Below are 17,795 nucleotides of genomic sequence, written 5' to 3' on the forward strand. Positions count from 1 at the left end.
AAGTCTTGGCCCAAAGCTTTATCCAAATGCACAATGGGAAAACCCTGTCTGTCTATTGTTGCTAATTTTATTTTATTTGTTTTTAGTAATGGCACCAGCGGTTGTGCCTGGAACCAGAAGCTAGCTAATTAGAGGCTATATGTACTAATCAAGTAGGCTGCATTGAGTGGTCACGTCTGTGTCTGCAGCTGCTCCGAGCCTTTCTTTCTGCTCACATTAGATCAGACGCCATCACTATTGAGCAAAACCAATATTTCAAACAGCAGACACTGGACACAAACATCCTGACTGATCATGCTGAGATAAAATAACATACAAGACATTGAAAACACACTGATATTTCTAGGGACTACTGTCAACTACAGTATTCTGCAGTAGAACTTTTGAAGTAGTGGTAACTACACCATAATCAACCAGTATGGGTGGAGCACACCAGACAGTATAGTACCAAACATAACAATAGCAAGGAACATTAGACGTCATATTGTTATTCTTCACAGTTGAGTTAGACCTTTCCATTACTCAGCTGATTGATTATTATATCCTTTAGCTCACTAATGTCTTAAACCTATGCCCCGGCTTCATACGACTTCCACTGTATCATGTCCATCCATCCACTTCTGCATTAGTGTCTCGATTACTGTGATGAAAAAGAAGAATGCTAATTTTCCATAACATTTTATGGCTTGTGTAAAACTCTGCAGCCCCTTCATTTGCACAGCCATAAAACATTCCTTGTGCCACACTTCAACTGTGGACCTCAGGTTTATCAATTAACCCAACACTTTCCTTCCATTATGGATGCATTTAAGCCATAAGACTTGCATATAGAGCAGTGGCAAAGGCCAAATGCACACAGGCCAATTACATGGTGATGGTATCAGTTCAATGATCAGCGATCAATATTCTGTCCAGTAAAAACAACCTTTTTTTACTGAACACTTGAGGACCTCTTTGGTCAGGCTGACATCCATTACTTTTTGTATCATTTTTTCCTCAAATGACTCTCTTTTTGTTTGTTTTTCAGCTGCAAAAAAAGAACACAGTTTTAGACGCTAACAGTTATAATAGTCTATATATTAATATTTTCTGTATTTAATGCACCATGTTTTATAACTTCTAAATGTTGTCTCAGTGTGAATGAGACACACAGGACGGCAGCATTAGTCTGTGCTTTAATGAAGCTCCAGTCCAGATCACGCTTCACTGAACTATACTATGTGTACTGTGCGGTAATCGCTGCCCGTCTCAATCTCCTGCAGTCACTCCTCTTCCTCGCTGTCTTGTTTTCTTCTTAGCTCTTGTCTTCTCTGTTTTCTTTATCTGCTATAGCTGCAACTTCTTCCCTACCCCCTGCCTCCATCTCTTTCGAACATTTGTGTGTGTACTATCAATACACGCAAAGCTGGAGAACAAGACAAGAGCATGACAAGGCTCACAGATTGTGTGTTTGTGATAGAAGTCTGAACTGGCTGTGATATGTAAATGGTTTGGTGATGAAACTACAGTGGAGATAGGCGTGGATGTTTCTCAAGACAGAATACATGCATTAAAAGTGCTGTGCGGTCAGAGGAGAATAAATTAAATAGATTTCTTATTACTTCCATATCATAGTAAGATGAGAAAAAAGAGGCCTAAAGTTATTTTATTTTTGTAATTTTCAAAAGGCTAAAGTTTACGTATTGTATAGAGGAGATGGATTGAGATGGGACACTAAAAAACAGAGCAAAAAGCCTTATTGGTCCAAACATGACCCGCTCACGTGACCTGCCCAGTGTAGAGGACTGTTTCTGTTTAGATTCACTGCTGTTTTGAGCTACATAGAACTACACAGAACAAATTATTCTTTAGTCCTTTTAGATTTCAGTTTGTGGCTCAAATTCATTGTTGAGCTCAGCACTTACTAGCTTTACAAAGATAAAATCATGCTATTGACATGTTTTTGGGGGGGTTTTGGCAGCTAGTTACCGGATTATCTGGATTTTTTTCAAACCAAGTTGCTTCTATCTGCATGCTCACATATTAGAGGCCGTATTCTCAGTAGCCTGTGTGGGGAAACAGGTGGGGGTTGGAGCCATGTACATTTCTGGAAGAGGAAAAGCAATCACAAACACTTAAAGCTGCAAATGGCCTGGATGTCCCGTGCTAAGCAGCCTGTGTTGACTGATGAGCCTGTTAACCCTGGCTGAAACAACTGCAGCACAGGGGATTAGACAGGAGCGTCGGGCTGCGCTGTTCCCGGCCCGTTTTGCATAGGAATTGTGCATATTTAATCTAAGGTGTGCCAAGGTGCTCAGACGAGGGCCCCCACTCCTGTGTTTCTCATTATAGATGTGTAATAGTAGCCCGAGGCGAAGGGGGGGCTTAATTCGCCCGCCTCGGCCCCTGGCTTAATCTTAGCCGGAGTCTCGGCCCCGTTCCCTCCCTGCGCCTCTCAACCCAAATCACAGTCCAACTCCCAGTCCTCCTTTTTATGCAATGTCTCTTTTAGATCTCCCCGCATTAAAGCAGCCTTGCTCCTTGATAGAGTCATTTTCTTGGTCTTGAACACAATCCCGCCCCCTCAAAAAAGTATTGTTTTTCTCTTATTTAAAATGGGAGCCTTGTTTTGCCCTTCCAGCTGCAGCTGCCACAACATCACACGTACAAATGCAGTAATATACAAATAAATACTGCATGTTTTTATCACTATTGTTTTATTTTTCCTTATTTTTTGGGATACGATCAAGCACTAAATGAGCTGTAATGTTCTATTCTAGTATTCGGTGATCAAATATGTTCTTTTTTACGCTGTTAAACTTGGGAATAGCTATCAAATGCTCTTTTAAACATATATCCAATGTTCAATAATAATGTTTGTTTTCTGCGTCTGATCTGTTTTGATGTCTGTTGATTGTTTTTTCATTTCTAAGTCTTGTTTTTGGGAGCACCTCATATTCACTGGAGGACTTCTGAGTATCCGTGTGTGCAAAGTTTCAATCCAGACCACATACTGTTTGTGTAATTTCTCATTTGTACTGGGCCACTACAGAGGAGGGTGGAAATATGCTGAGCGACAGTGCGATAGGGGAGAGCAAAACAAGATGATAACAAAAGCGTCTTGGATTTCACAGACACATATTTCATCGATCATGTGAATAAGTGCTGGTGATTATGCACGGCGCTGGCAGGCCGAAGGGAGCTGATTAACATACACCATAAAGGCTGCGTTCTTATCTCACACTCTGATTAGTTTCTGTCTGCAGATAGCCTTTTGCTCTGCGCTAGCTCTCCTGGACATGTGCAACTTCATGTAAATGATCGCACAAACCAAACGCCAGGGTACGCCGGGGGTTAACTTTAGTGATAAGAAAGTATAGAAAGTATAAAGTTCTTTACACCTACCAAGAATGTGTTGTATTAGTCTTATATTTATTGTATTTATTTTTTATGGATAAAGCAGTAGAGAAAACAGGAAATCTTTTTTGTACCGTTTTCTAAAATCAACCAACTCTGCTGCAAACTCGGTCCATTTCCTCAAACAAACCAGCAAAGACAAGTTGGAAAAGTCTTCTGCAAATGGATTTCTGCAAATATAAATTATAAAGATAAGTTATTTTTATCATTGTTCCCTGTTCAGTGTTTGCACCAGTCACTGTACAGAAATGTGTTTTTCTTTAAATGGTTAGTTATGGCTTTAACTGGGTCAGAGTTAGTTACGTATGAAGGTTCTATCTGTGCCTCATCCAGACAATTAGAGATTACTCTTTTCTCATACTCTCCTCTCGCTGATATCTAATGCAAACTCATTTGGTCACCGGCTGGGGCAGCGTGGACTGTCTGACTGGCTGCATGTGAGCAGCGTGGCTGGGACACATTAGGGCCTCCTGACAGGGGCCTGGGTGAAATAAGTGAAATTAATGGAGCTCCTTTCATGTCGGACAAGGCCGCGGCACCCCTTTCACGCTGCGTACAGTCACAGAAAAGTCAATACTTTTTTATTACTCCCCGCTTGCCCTACATTCCCCGCTACAAGTGCTCTGCTCACTAATTGGTTTCAGTTTGCACAGAAAGGGAGAGAGAGGGGAAAAGGAGAAAGCGAGGGAGAGGACTCCATCCCAAAGAACACTGAAGCAAATAAATCAATCTCATATTTTTTCTGGGTGCTGTCTTTTTTCATTGAGTAACATCATGGCACAGGCAGAGATGAGAGAGAGGGGGTAAATGGTTGGTTAGAGCATGCCTGCTCCCCAGAGAGTATAATGATATCAGGGAGCCTGTTAATGGAGACAAGTGGTTAAAGTGGTCTGGGGCTTGGCCAGGTCACCCCTGGGGGCTTTTAACCAGCAACTTCTCCTCACTTGGCTGCGTGGGCACGAGGCTCATAGGCACAATGGGGAGTGCCACCAAAATACAATTTGTGATGAAAGCTTTTGATGGATAGACACTAAAAAGTGACATGTAGGGTTGTCTGATACGGTAACAAATAGAACAAACATGTGGACTTCACACAGGCTCATTTTAAACACTTTAAATTATGGCAGCATTTATAAACTTTTTTTTTTAAATCACATAAAATTAGTTGAATGTAAAGTTACATGGAATCTTCAAACTAAGCATGCATTTTGTGTGCATGAAACATTGTGAGACTAATTAGAATACCATGCAAATGTGTTAGTGTCCTGAAACCACAGTGGTATATGTGGTGTCCTGTCTAGCAGTATGCTGCGCACTGCGGGGCTAAGCCTAAGTGGCAGTGAGGTTAGCCTCTTTCAGAAACAGCGCAGCCACAAATTGATGTGACACTTTGAACCCCCACCCGCCCTTCCCCGCCAGCCCACCACCTCGAAACAAACGCACCCCGCGCACCAATCAGCCTGCAGTTACAGAGAGCTCCCTTCAGTCTGGTCTCTCTGTGTCCTGGCTTTCACAGCTCGAGCGCGGGCTGAGCGGCTGAGGGGAGGTTCGAGGCTCTGCTGAGTGCTCCTGTGTGTGTGAACAGTGAAGGAGCTGTCACGCAGCCCTGGCATCACAATCCAGTTTGCCATGTGTGCGTCAGCCTGACAAGTGCCTGCTCCCTGCCCTGTGGCCAGACCTAACACACACACACAGACGTCACTGTCTCAATGCACTGCTTGCATACGTATCTATACTATCAGTGCACACATTATCAGGCAGGGACACTCACTGTCAACAATAGTTAATATTATTAAAATTAAATGTTATAAAGAGAGACACGTCATGCATTAAAAACAGCAGAACACACCATCGTTACTAAAAAGCTCAGCTCCATTTCCCTGTTCTCTTTATACAAGTGTTTGTGTGGAGGGGGAGCTCTCACACAGCAGTGGTTGGCGTCAGATTGCACAGGGCTTCTGTTTATTACAAGGACAGGCTTGTCCCCGCCCCCAGGCGCCTGCCTTACGATGATTGTCATGGCGATGGAGTGTGAGTGACAGCCGGGATCACATGTGGTAGCCGCGGAGCAGGAAGCCTGCACCGCCTCAGTCCCTGACATTAGTTTGTCCTTCATCAAAACTTTACACTCGTTTAGAACTAGTCACTCACTCACTGTTGCACAAAATCCCTCCGTTAGGACGGAATTTTATACAATCAGTTTTATTTTTGCTTGTTTGTTTTGTTTTTGGTTGTTTTCAGGTCCCTTTCTATTTCCTGTCACGATTTCTCAACTTTTTACATTTCATATGACGTTTTCCTTTCTGTTTTTTTAGTTACTCTCAATGATTTATTCATTTGACTTCTACTTTTAATACTACAAGATATACAAGTTTATTTTACACAAGTTTGATGGGACTTTAGTTATAGATTTCATGTGGCCTTTGATTTGCTGATATGTCATAAATTGTTACCCCAGATGCCCTCCCCCAGTTAAGCGCAGAAAACAGGTTTTATCTGCCCCCTTTACATCTAGGTTGGTCATTAATGTGGTCCCGGGGCGACCTATGGAACGGATAGCTGTTTGTGTGTGCCGCCCTTGTGAGAATTACAAATAGATGTGTGTTTTGGCGGGAGCGAGAGAGAGTTGGAGCTTTTTTGTGCATCGCAGCAGAAAAGGAGGTCAGGTTTTGCACAGAGGCTGGTGCATTCATCATTAGCCCGCTGTAATAGTGGCCGTTACAGGCATGATTAAGAGCCCCGCTTAGTTCCAGCAGCCCATACACATGCACAAACACACACAAGCCGAGAGCCAGGTAACGCTCCAGTGCTGAAGTATGGGAGAAAAACCCTTTAAACTCTATTAGAGCATCCCCAAGTTCATAGCAGTTACATGTGTGTGGCTGGTAAATGGTGTCTACATGCGAGGTGGCTTCAGGGCCTGTGACAGAAGTACTCATTAAAAAGCAATTTACCATTTTACATAGAGGACAATAAACATGCATTTCCACATTTTCAGGCAGGTCTTAAATAGCTGCATAAATACATCGGAATCTCTAAATCTCTGCTGTGCCCCAGTGTGACCTCACGCACCTAAGATCCAAGGCCACGAACAACCACTAACGAGAAGACGTAGAAGATTAATAAATGCACAAAATTAAAATGGCATCCGTTTTTAGGTGGAGGATCAAAAATGTTCTTTTCTCTGTGGAGATGTTTTACCTGGAAGTTTCCACAACATGACATAACATAAGAACCGCCCTGGAGATAAGCAAACGACTCAAACAAACCAAGGATTTTTTTTTTTATTGAATAAGTGAATACCATTTTAAGACCTGTTCACGTTTTCTTTTTCTCTCCAGATGCGCACTGCAGAGTCTGCCAGCTGTGACATTTCTGAAAAGTTTCTACGTTTATAAAAGGAAAACACAAAAGCAAATAAACCAATTCATGCCAAAATGTCTAAAGTGTGTTCTTTTAAAAATATCTTAGATGGTGTGTTTCTGTAGCCCTCGAGCTAAACGTGAAAGTTCCGTCAGCACAAGCAGGAGTGAGCAGCCAGGCCCATTATGCCTCTTGAGCAAATAACAACAGTAAATCTGCATGTAAATCCTTTGACAACAAATCTCTCCATTTTCACACCACCTGTTTTTCCGAGATTCCCTGTGTCTGTCTCGTCTCTGTGTTGCCGGCGTTCCCATGGGCCCGTGCTATAAGGCGTGGAATAGGCTCAGAGACAGAGCATTTAGTAATGGCTTCTTAATGGGCTTGTAGACAGCCACATTAGAGAGCGCAGGCAGCAGGCGAGGCCGGGCAGCGATATGCCAAGCCAGATGCCATGCCAGCTGTGGCAGCGCGCTCGCTCACTCACACTCTCATTTGTAACCACATTTCTCAGACGCACGGACGCCACTGTGTGCGTACAGGAGTGGAAGATGACAGGCAGACATTTATACTGGAGGATCATCAGCACATTTGCCTCCAGCCTCAGTCTGGGGGCTCGATCTTTTTGGTGCATCTGTCGTTACAAGATTCAAGAGGATTTCTGCACTTGGGATGATCAATGCTGTAAAATCAAAACACAGAGTAAAGACCATATATGGAATATAAACTATGCAAACAAGACGAGAATAACGAAATAAGACATTTAAGGACTTCTGAGAGCTTTTACTTATTCATGCATGTTTGAATAACCCTGTATTGTCCTGCATCTGAGGCTCAGAGAATTTCTATTTCCACCTACCCCCTATCCCCACCCACACCCCTGTACTTGCATTTATTAAAAAATCTTGACTCCTGGCCGTTCATGTGTGATTCAAAATGTTGTGAAGGTGAATTGCCACTAGATAAATAGTCCCGTTTATATCAATTTATGGAAATATTAAGTTATATGAAGTAGTTTTAGATCAGTACTGCAGTTTTATCAATAAATCAATAAACTGTAAAATCAATTATATGTTATGTGTGTTATTTATTACTAAATACCAGGAATAGCACGTCTTCTTTAAGTGGCAATGTGTTCAAAAACAATCAGCAGGGTGTCAGTGAGTGTACTGTACCTCTCTTTTGGGAAAATGCCACCCCCACCAAGAAAAATCAAACAGTGTATTATTGTTGTCCTTTTGCACTAGAGCTAAATAAAGTATTCAAAGAGAATGTTGTGAGCCTCTAGATTACAGTATTATGCATCTGATTATTGATCTATGGAGTCCAATGTCATATGAGGGACAGTTTGTAAAGAAAAGTGCCTTAAAGACAGAGCAGATTAAGTTAGAAGTTATGTGTAAAAGAGGGTGGGGCGATTACATGAACTGATGATTGAATTTCATGCATCTTTAATGTCTGTGCAACTTGGGACTTGAATGTCATTGCCAAAGGTCTTGTAGGTCTCCAGTAGAGGGCAGCAGTGTCAGTGACTTCCTTCTGACTTAAAGACCTTGATGGGTACAATAGCCTGGGTGAGTGAGGCAGCGCACAACCAAATATTGAATAGTTAGAAGGTGGGCCTTTGTTTCCTCATCTGATCCAATCTTGTTCACACCAAAGCAAATTTCCCTGCGTCAGCGATGATAACGGGTGATGAGGATGAAAAGACTTTACCTCCATGTCTGGGAGAGCGGTGTGTGTGAGTGTGTGTTTACGTATCGGCAGCTGATGGTATTAAAGGCGCCTATAAACAAACTGGCACAGCTTTACATTGTATTGACAGGTGCCAATTGTGACACGGATGAGTGACAGGTGCGTATCGATGGACGGGACGCGCTGACAGAACGACGCAGAGGAAACAATGGGAAAAGTGTGTGCCAATAGCCCTAACAGGAGAAGAGGACAGAGGGGAGAAGAAGAAAAAAAAAGGTCACAAGACTGGAGTGATCGAGACCTTTTAAAGTTTGGAGGTCACAGAAAGCGGCGAAATGAACAAGTTTCAAAATGGCAGCTGCAAATGTAACAGAAAACAGAACAAATAAATAACTGTAAGCGTACTTTAAATGTCCCAAACCTTAAATAAAGCTTTTGGTGAGGGATTTACCACCTGCATCTGTCCAGATCTTACTACTTTGACTGAAATATTCCACAATTTTGCATTAAACAATCAATTAAATCACTTTTATAACGAAAATCATACATACTTTCTGTGAGGGGATGTCTCTTCTCCACAGATCAGACTTGTAACTCAGTCTAGTGCTGTGACTTGCCGTTTCCATGGACATAGACACGTTTAAAGCCATACTGTGGTAAATTCCTGCCTGTCTATTACTGTCTAATACAAAAAAAAATCCCAAGTTTTACCATTTTATGTTTGGAAATATACATACAATTGCAGCGGTAATTACAAATGTCATAGTTTGTACATTTCTGGTGACCGGCGCTGCAGACACACACGTGCGTTCAGGTGTTGAGGCCTTAATCCTATTGCGTCTCGGCGGTGACCACAGTCCAGGGCACTCTCATCACTGTCACCGCCACAAACAATATAATCCTATCAGGAGCTGTGATGGAACTTGGGTGAGGTTTATTTGTCACATAGCACTTTACAATATGTTGTTATCTTCCTGTTATGACTCTGTCTGTGGCTTTTGCTTTGCCAGTTGTGGGATGTTAAGAAGGAGAAGGCAGAAAAGAACAAACTTCATACGTCTTTTTGTAGATTAACTATTCATATTAACTATTTCTAACGTTGGATTGGTTAAATTTACGCTCATTTTTAAGGTATTTCTCTTCATTTTTGCTTGAATAAATCTTCTCCTGCTGCTAAATTTGCGTTGTAACACTGGGATTGTGTGAAAAATAAAGGTTCTCTAAAGGTTTTCTGACGTGGAGCAAATCCGGATCATGGTTTAGATCAAGATAAGGTAAAGTTGGACGTTTATACCTAAGCAATTCGGCGCTGCACGTTACACAGGTTCTGCTATCTATTTCCCTATAAAAACCATGTTCTTTTATGTAATTCTGTCTCCATTCGCTCCCCTTTGTGAACCACTTTTACCCGTTGTGCCTATGAGCATTGAAAAACCCTAATATAGATAGCGATCCCTTTGACATCTATTTCTACCAAAATCTGCATATATTTGCCCACTTTCCAGACGCCTAAAAGAGCTACTAGCTACTTGAAAAATGTCTCCTCTTTCCCCCAAGTATTCCTAATGTGTATTCTTCCTGCAGGGCACCCGTCTTGCATAATAATAAAAGCACTAGATTAAAGCGAGAGTTACCTGGTGCAGGAGAAATGGCTGCCGGGGAAACACGAGCTGCACTGGGGAGCGCTGAGGGTCAAGGCTACCAAATTGCCAAGAAATGTTCACTGTCGTACATTAAAGTATCCTAAAGCGTAGCATGTTAAAACTGTAATTGAGTGCTATTCCCTCTCCAAAGTGCGGTATTGTTGGTTGAATGGCGTCTAAGAAGTTGATTGGCAGGTAATGAAAGAGGCTGAAGGCGGTCTGTCATATTGTTAATGTGAAAGGTAATGCCTAGAGGAAACATAGTCACAAAATGGAAGGGGCTTTCTCTTCAATACCAATGTTCATCTCAATCTTTCCTCTACATAGCGACTGTCCGTGTTTGGTTTTGCGGCATTTTACTGCGGGTTAATAATGAGAGGAGAGGTGAGCGACCCTGTCAGAAGTCTGAGAAACTGACCCAAAGCGAGCAGACAGGGGCCGGGACCCCCCCAACCCCGAGGGCAGAGCCGGAGAGTGAGGAGTGGGCGTCTGTAATAGGGAGCCATAGAAATGTGTATGTGTGTCCAGGCCTATTCTAATGGATGACATGTGTGTAGGGGACATTTACATAGCATTACCTTTCTACAGATAGGTGGCACCCTGGCTGGCCCGGCGTGATGGCCCTGTCAGATGTCAGGACGGAGAAGGGACGGTGGGTTATAAAGGGGGGGTAGGTCACACCTGTCTGGCCCCCCTGAGGTGTCCGGTTACTAAGAGAGTTGTCAGCGCATCTGTGTGTGGGGCTTCAACTGTTTGACATGTGCCAGAGAATATCCCCCCCCGTCCCACGATACGGTTATTTACCCTATCAAGTCATATCACCGCACGGCGTCTCCCGGCGTTAACATTTAGACACAGTCATCGTTTCGTAGATAACAGCTGCCAACCAGGAAATCACAAACGCGCTCGTCGTTCGTGTGGGGTTAACTTTGTCAATAGATCTAGCGAATTAAGGAAACTAAAAGAGGTGAAGAGTCGTTATGACTAAAAGGTTTGAGTTAAACATCAGCCTGTCCCGGAACTACAGCTGGAAATTAATGCTTTTGCTATGACCTGGCACCATAAATCTTTCTTGTTTTGTTTTGTTTTTTAAGGTCAATGTATTGTTGTGCACTGCCCCTGTTTCAAATGAAGGCATAACATACCAATAAAGGAGTAAAAAGAAAGAGAAAATAGATAAAATAAGCTTCCCCAGCACTTAACTGTGCACATAAACCACAGAAAGTTTACAAAATTAGAAAAGTATAGAAATGGGAACTTTGCTACTTTTTGTGGCATCGTCCGACAGAAACAAAGCAAAACCACTGTCCACTAAGGGCACATGTGTCAAACTCAAGGCCCACGAGCCAAATGTGGCCCTCCACATCATTTTATGTGGCCCTCCACAGGGCAAATTAAAAGGTCTGATGGTCTTAAAATTTCAATTTATCAGGAGAAATGCAGTTACAAAGTTATATTTTTACATCTAGGCAAATACATATGCAATATTTGTAACTTGAATAAGTAATAAATACAGAAACAATTAATTAAAAAGTTATAAAATGTGTTTTACATCTGGCCCTTTTAGAGCAGCTATTTTGCTGATGTGGCCCTTGGTGAAAATGTGTTTGACATCCCTGACTTAAGACCTCTGGTGGGATACAACCTTAACGTGTGCACTGCAGAGCTGGTTTCAATCAGAATGAGACAAAACAAAGTTCAAAAAACATATGTATCATGTAAATCCCTTATTGATTGTGCATTATGTTTTGTTAGACTAACCCAAAACTCATAGATATATTTCCTATTTTCATATATGAGAGACATTTGCTGAGACGGTTGCTGTCAGATGGCCAAGATTTTAGAAAACATTAATGATTTTGTATAAAACAGGGACAGCGCTACAAGGAATACATAAAGTCAAGCCATTGACACTAGCGCCGCACAATCTGACCCTCTGTCAAAGATAAAAGTCATGAAAACAAATAGGGCTTGTTTTGTTTTTGCGTGTGCATGACATTTTTGTATTTGATAGCTTGTGTGATACAGACACTAGCCTCCATTTGTCCCACTTTTTACCAGATAATGAAGCTGTCATTCGCTGACACTGAGACAACTCCATTGGATTGGTTCAGACTGCTGCTCAGGGACGCACACACATAGACACAGACGCACACACATAGACACAGACAGACACACACAGGCCCGAGAGCACTCCCCCTGGTCCTGGTTAAGCATATGTCAAATATAACCACGTATGGAAAGTGAGGTTGTGTGACATATGTACAGCTGTGTCAGTGGTGAAGATACAATATGTTCACACACACACACACACACACACACACACACTTCTGATGTGCATCTTTAACATACAAACAGACAGACGCAGCACTCAGACCACGAGACTGAACTCACCGCTGAATGGAGTGAGCCCTCTGTGAATACTTGTCTTCTCTTTACAACTCAATTCCAAGAGCTGCAGCCCAAGACAAACCTTAAGAGATTTGGACAGAGACAGAAGCAAAAAGGGGGGAAATAAAGGAACGTTAGAAAGATCTATGGAGCAGCGTTCACTTTTAGACATTTCAGCAAACTGTGGTGGTGAAAATAAACAAATTATTATTACATTATTACACAACGACAGGTCTTTACATTTTATTTTTAAAGAAACATTGTTCAGAATGTTGCAAAAACTATGTATATTTTTGAGAGAACAACCCAGTTTATGCAGAACCTCAACTTATATTTAGTGAGTTTAAGAAATATAAATGATGTTGTGTTTATGTGGCAGTATTTCTTTCATTACTGTTCAAACCAGGTTCAATTTAAAGTGTATATTTAAACAGATACAGTAGGTAACTTTCTGGTGGAGGCATGTCACCTGCATGATCCCGTGGAAATTGAAAGTTAAAACCAATCTTCAGAACAAACTCCATTGATATAGATCGGTTGAATGCTATACTTTGGAACATTATAGCCATACGAACAACATTTCCCTGCAGGAACGCCCTCCGCAGGTCAAGTAAGAGTCAGGTTTGGGAGATGCAAACCCGCTCAGAGTAAACAGTGAAACAAAAACAACCAAAATTAAAAAAATATTTGAGTCTATTTTTGGCCAAAGTAACATCCTGTGGCTTTAAATTTTATGTTTGTTTGTTTTTAATGTAAGCCACTGTTTCAAATGTATGTATTTCACTATAGCTGCAACTCACAAATCATCTTTTTTTTTTATTTTAATATCACCAAATTGGACCATTGTCAAATCAAGCACCAAACCAATCCCGGCCAAACATAATCTCACATAATCTCACTGCCACAAATAATGAAACTTCTGCTTTCAAACAAACCTCTTCTGAATTGATTTGTCTTTTCTGCGGTGAAACGGGTCAGAGTTCATGTAAACGGGACGTGTGATAGAGAGAGAGGCGGATCCGCTCGTCTTCACAGCCGCTCATCACTGTCTTTTCAAAGAGAGACATAATTACAGCTTTGAGTATTTAGCCCCATAATTTACTGCTTCTGTCACATTATTTACAAGTCCCTCTCTTTCTCTCATTGTCTCTCGGCAGGGGTCCGCCACTATAATCTTGTCTCTTAGCTGCAATCCATATTCCTAGTTATTATCACTCTCATTTGCTTATTAAGTGCTCCCTTGTTTTCTTCAAATAAAGTTATAATTAAAGATTTAGTGGGGGCCGCTTGAAATGCTATCTGGTCTTTGTAGAATCTTGGGTGGGATGAGAGCGAACTGTGTTTTATCATTCTGGAGGAGTTAATGAGGAAGTGCTCAGCGTGAGACCCTGTTTGTACTTGTGTGCGTTTGTGTGCAGATTTTCTAATTATGTCTCAGTGACAGCTTCCTGGCCTCCAAATTATCCCGTATACTGTATGCTCTATGTTGTTTTGTCTTCCCACGGATTTATGCTAATGAGCTAAAGCACACTTGTGTATTCTATAAGTTTGAGTCAACAGATTAGCAAAACTCTATCCAGTGCAGTATAAAGTTTGTTGTGAAGTCTGCTGGTTTGTTAGTCAAGCATTTTCAATCAAATTAGGAAGTTATCAAGTTAAAAAGTAGTTATTTATTACCATTTAAATGTAAAGTAAAAGAAAATAGAAAATAATAGCCTTTTTCTTTTACGCTGGACGACTGAGGATTATACAGATATTTAAATGTATAATAAAGGTCTGGAGGACGTGTCTGGGGTGAGGGAAGTCTGGGAGTCCCTGCTTAGACTGCTGCCCCCTGACCGAGTCCCGGATAAGTGGAAGAAAATGCATAGATGGATGGATAAAGGTGTGAGATAAGTCAGTTTTCAGACACTAAAATGTGAGTTTTTCCTAATAATTCTTAATATTTTGTGTTACCTTTTGAGCGTTATGAACATTTTTTATATGAAATGTGCAAAAGAAACATCCATACTGCACATTTTGATCTTGATATGTTCATTTTTTGTCATTAAGAAGCCTTTAAACTTGCAGTATTACCACGCAAATCTGCATATTACAGCAGCATTACCATTTTTCCCTGACCCAAAACCTCTATTTCCATTCATTATTATAAACCTATGTGATGTCATCTGAAACTCAATAATGTATAACGTTTAAACTGCTTTTTTATTATGAAACGATCATCAATACTGGCATAAAACTCAAGACAAAAATATAACGATACAACATTTTGCGTTACCTGCTCATATACATCAGATAAATACATATACGTCTAGATTTTATTATGATTTAAGCGCTAAAAATCAGTGGGTTAGGTGCATGTTTTTTTCTCTTATTGACTCGTTGTCTACTTCCTAAGTCTTTTATATGTTTTTGATGATTTAACACACAGAAATAGAGCTATAAATGACCCTTAGAGACAAATATAATGACATTACCAACCAAAAAAATCCACACCATCATCCAAACTTTTGCACATTCTTTTAAACTTGCAGAACTAAGAGACAAAGAATTTCCTCAGTCTTGGCTCCTATTCTCCGGCAAGAGCCATTTCCCCCAGTGAATACCAATGAGCCTTGTTTCCCAGGGTATGGCCGCTCATCTTTCCTTACCTTCTCATGACCCACCCTCTGGCCCCGGCCCCGTCTTTGTCAAACCAAAGAGTGGAGTACATTAAGACACGCCCCAGCAACACACTGATTACATATGCTCCTGCAGTAATGAGCGGAGCCGGACAGTGGAAGACTGCTGCTGTTTATGGCAACTCATTATCTGGCCCATTGACCAGAACTGTTCTACACATCAGAGAGCCCTGTGTCCTCTACATATACTCAACTGTCACTTTGTCTTCCTGCATATCAGTGTGTGTGTGTGTGTGTGTGTGAGGAAAGTGTGTGAAGACAAGACTGTGTTAGCATAATGTAAAGTTAAATACGTCTTAATGATGTTTTACTTGCACATGCAGCAATGAAAGTTAAGTACTTCTCAAATCTGAGTCCTCATGGTAGAGCCTGTTTATGTGTGTATCCAGTGGTGAGAGCGCGCACACACGAACAAGCGCACAGCTATGATCGTCTGCCAAAGTAAAGTGTTTGCAGCCAATAGAGACAGGGGCGCGAAGCTCAAGGGCACATTTGTTTCAAGCTAATGATAGAATGTAAATGGGGCAAATTTCCTGTGCAAGAACAGAAGCGATCGCACTCAAACACACACTTTGTGCACAGAGACACACACAGCGGCGGCGGCGGCAGTGGCATCGTGTTGATGGAGTGCAGAATCTCATTACACATCTAATAGAATAAGTGTAGTGTGCGTATGGGGAGAGGAGAGGAGCAGCCAACCTGATTAGCCTTATCACTTTATTATGCCGCTCCGCACGCAGCACACAGGACAATTGCATTAGAGAGGAGCAGATGAGCTGAAGGCAAGGAGAACTCAGCAAACACTGCCTTAATTGATTCTTCACCAAATTAGCAGGGACAGGTGGGGGGCTCTCGAGCTGGGTGGCTGTTGCTTGACTGGGGAGGCTCGGATGGCGTGTGGTTGACTTGTTGACTCGTTTACCGATCACTGAATTACAACTAACGAAGAAGTTGAATGACTTTTGGAATTAGCAGCCGGCAGGGTCCATTAAGGCCTTCAGCTCAGGTCCATGAAACGACGGGTAATGAGAACTCTAATGGCCCCGTATAAATACTAAAATACGCAGCCTCTCTTCAGACTCCAATTAACAATCAATGATATGATGAAAATACAACCTTCTTCACAAGTTTCTGATGGAGCCAAATCTACTACGTCAATACGCAAAAACTTTAAGGTGCAGGAACAACAAACAAATAAAACAACAATACACACAGTTATAAATGACAGGTGGACATGAGTACACCAGAGTACACAAGTACAGAGCAGTACATGAGTACAGGACAGTACATGAATACAGAGCAGTACACGAGCATGAAACAGTACATGAGTACAGGACAGTACATGAGTATGGAACAGTAAACAATACGGAACAGTACACGAGTACATAAGTACAGAACAGTACACGAATATGGAACAGTACATGGGTACAGGACAGTACATGAGTACAGACCAGCATATTAGTGCAGAACCGTACATGAGTACAGGAAAGTACATGAGTGCATGAGTGCAGGAGAGTACACAAGTACAGGGCTGTACATGAGTGTAGAACAGTATATGAGTACAGAACAGTACACGAGTGCAGTACAGTACATGAGTGCAGGACAGTAGATGAGTACATGAGTACAGGACAGTATATGAGTGTGGGACAGTACATGAGTACAGGACAGTACATAAGTGCAGGACAGTACAATAGAGCAGGACAGTGCACGAGTGCAGTACAGTACACGAGTGCAAGACAGTATATGAGTACAGGACAGTACATGAATACATGAGTACAGGACAGTACACGAGTGCAGGACAGTACAGAGTGCAGTAGTTTTCTGCACACGTCGCAGGCCGCTCTCTTCTGTACACAGTAGGCCTGTTGGTGCAGGTGTTTGTTGTACATACAGTCTATAAAAGTCACTTTAATGAATGAGCCCCACATTAGAGCGGGCTGAGCCTGTCCCGACAGTTTGGGCGTTATGGGGCGTTGGTAGAGGAGAAGGGGAACAGGGGCTGATGCAGGACACAAGGCGAAGAGTTTGTCTTTGTCTCTGTACATGCCCCAGGGGATTGTGGGATAGTGGAGGTTAATGAATCTGATTGGTTGGTGGAGTTTTTCTGCTGCTACTGCGGTTTGCACACTCACAGAGTTGTACTTTTTTATTTTGCCAAGTTTGGCACAGCACAGCATGAAGGACAGTGGAGTAGACAAAAGTGTGCTTATATGTAACGCACTGAATATGAGACATTTAAACACAAGGTCCAGATTCTTCCTGTGATTAGAGTTTATGCTGCTTCTGTCAGACCGTTATTGATCTGATCCCACTCTCCATAGTGTCTGGTGCCATTGTGTCTTTGAGCAAAGCACTTTGTCCACCTGGCTTCTGACAACTGAGGCACTGTTATATAAATATGTGGTTGTGTATCTGGTTTAAAACTCTGTGTTATGACAAACAGAGCTCAAGTACACGCTCTTGCAGTTATTGTTGGTCAATAACATCACATTATATTATTATTGTTCTGTAACAAACATAACTTTTACTCCTCCTCTCGCCGCGCGCGCCTGTGAAGTTGTGGCCCTGTGCGTGGACACATTAGTCCTGTTCATGAGTGTGTGTGGTAATGAGTGAGTGTACCGGG

Source organism: Periophthalmus magnuspinnatus, chromosome 3, assembly GCF_009829125.3.
Source record: "Periophthalmus magnuspinnatus isolate fPerMag1 chromosome 3, fPerMag1.2.pri, whole genome shotgun sequence".
In the NCBI taxonomy this organism is placed as follows: Eukaryota; Metazoa; Chordata; class Actinopteri; order Gobiiformes; family Gobiidae; genus Periophthalmus; species Periophthalmus magnuspinnatus.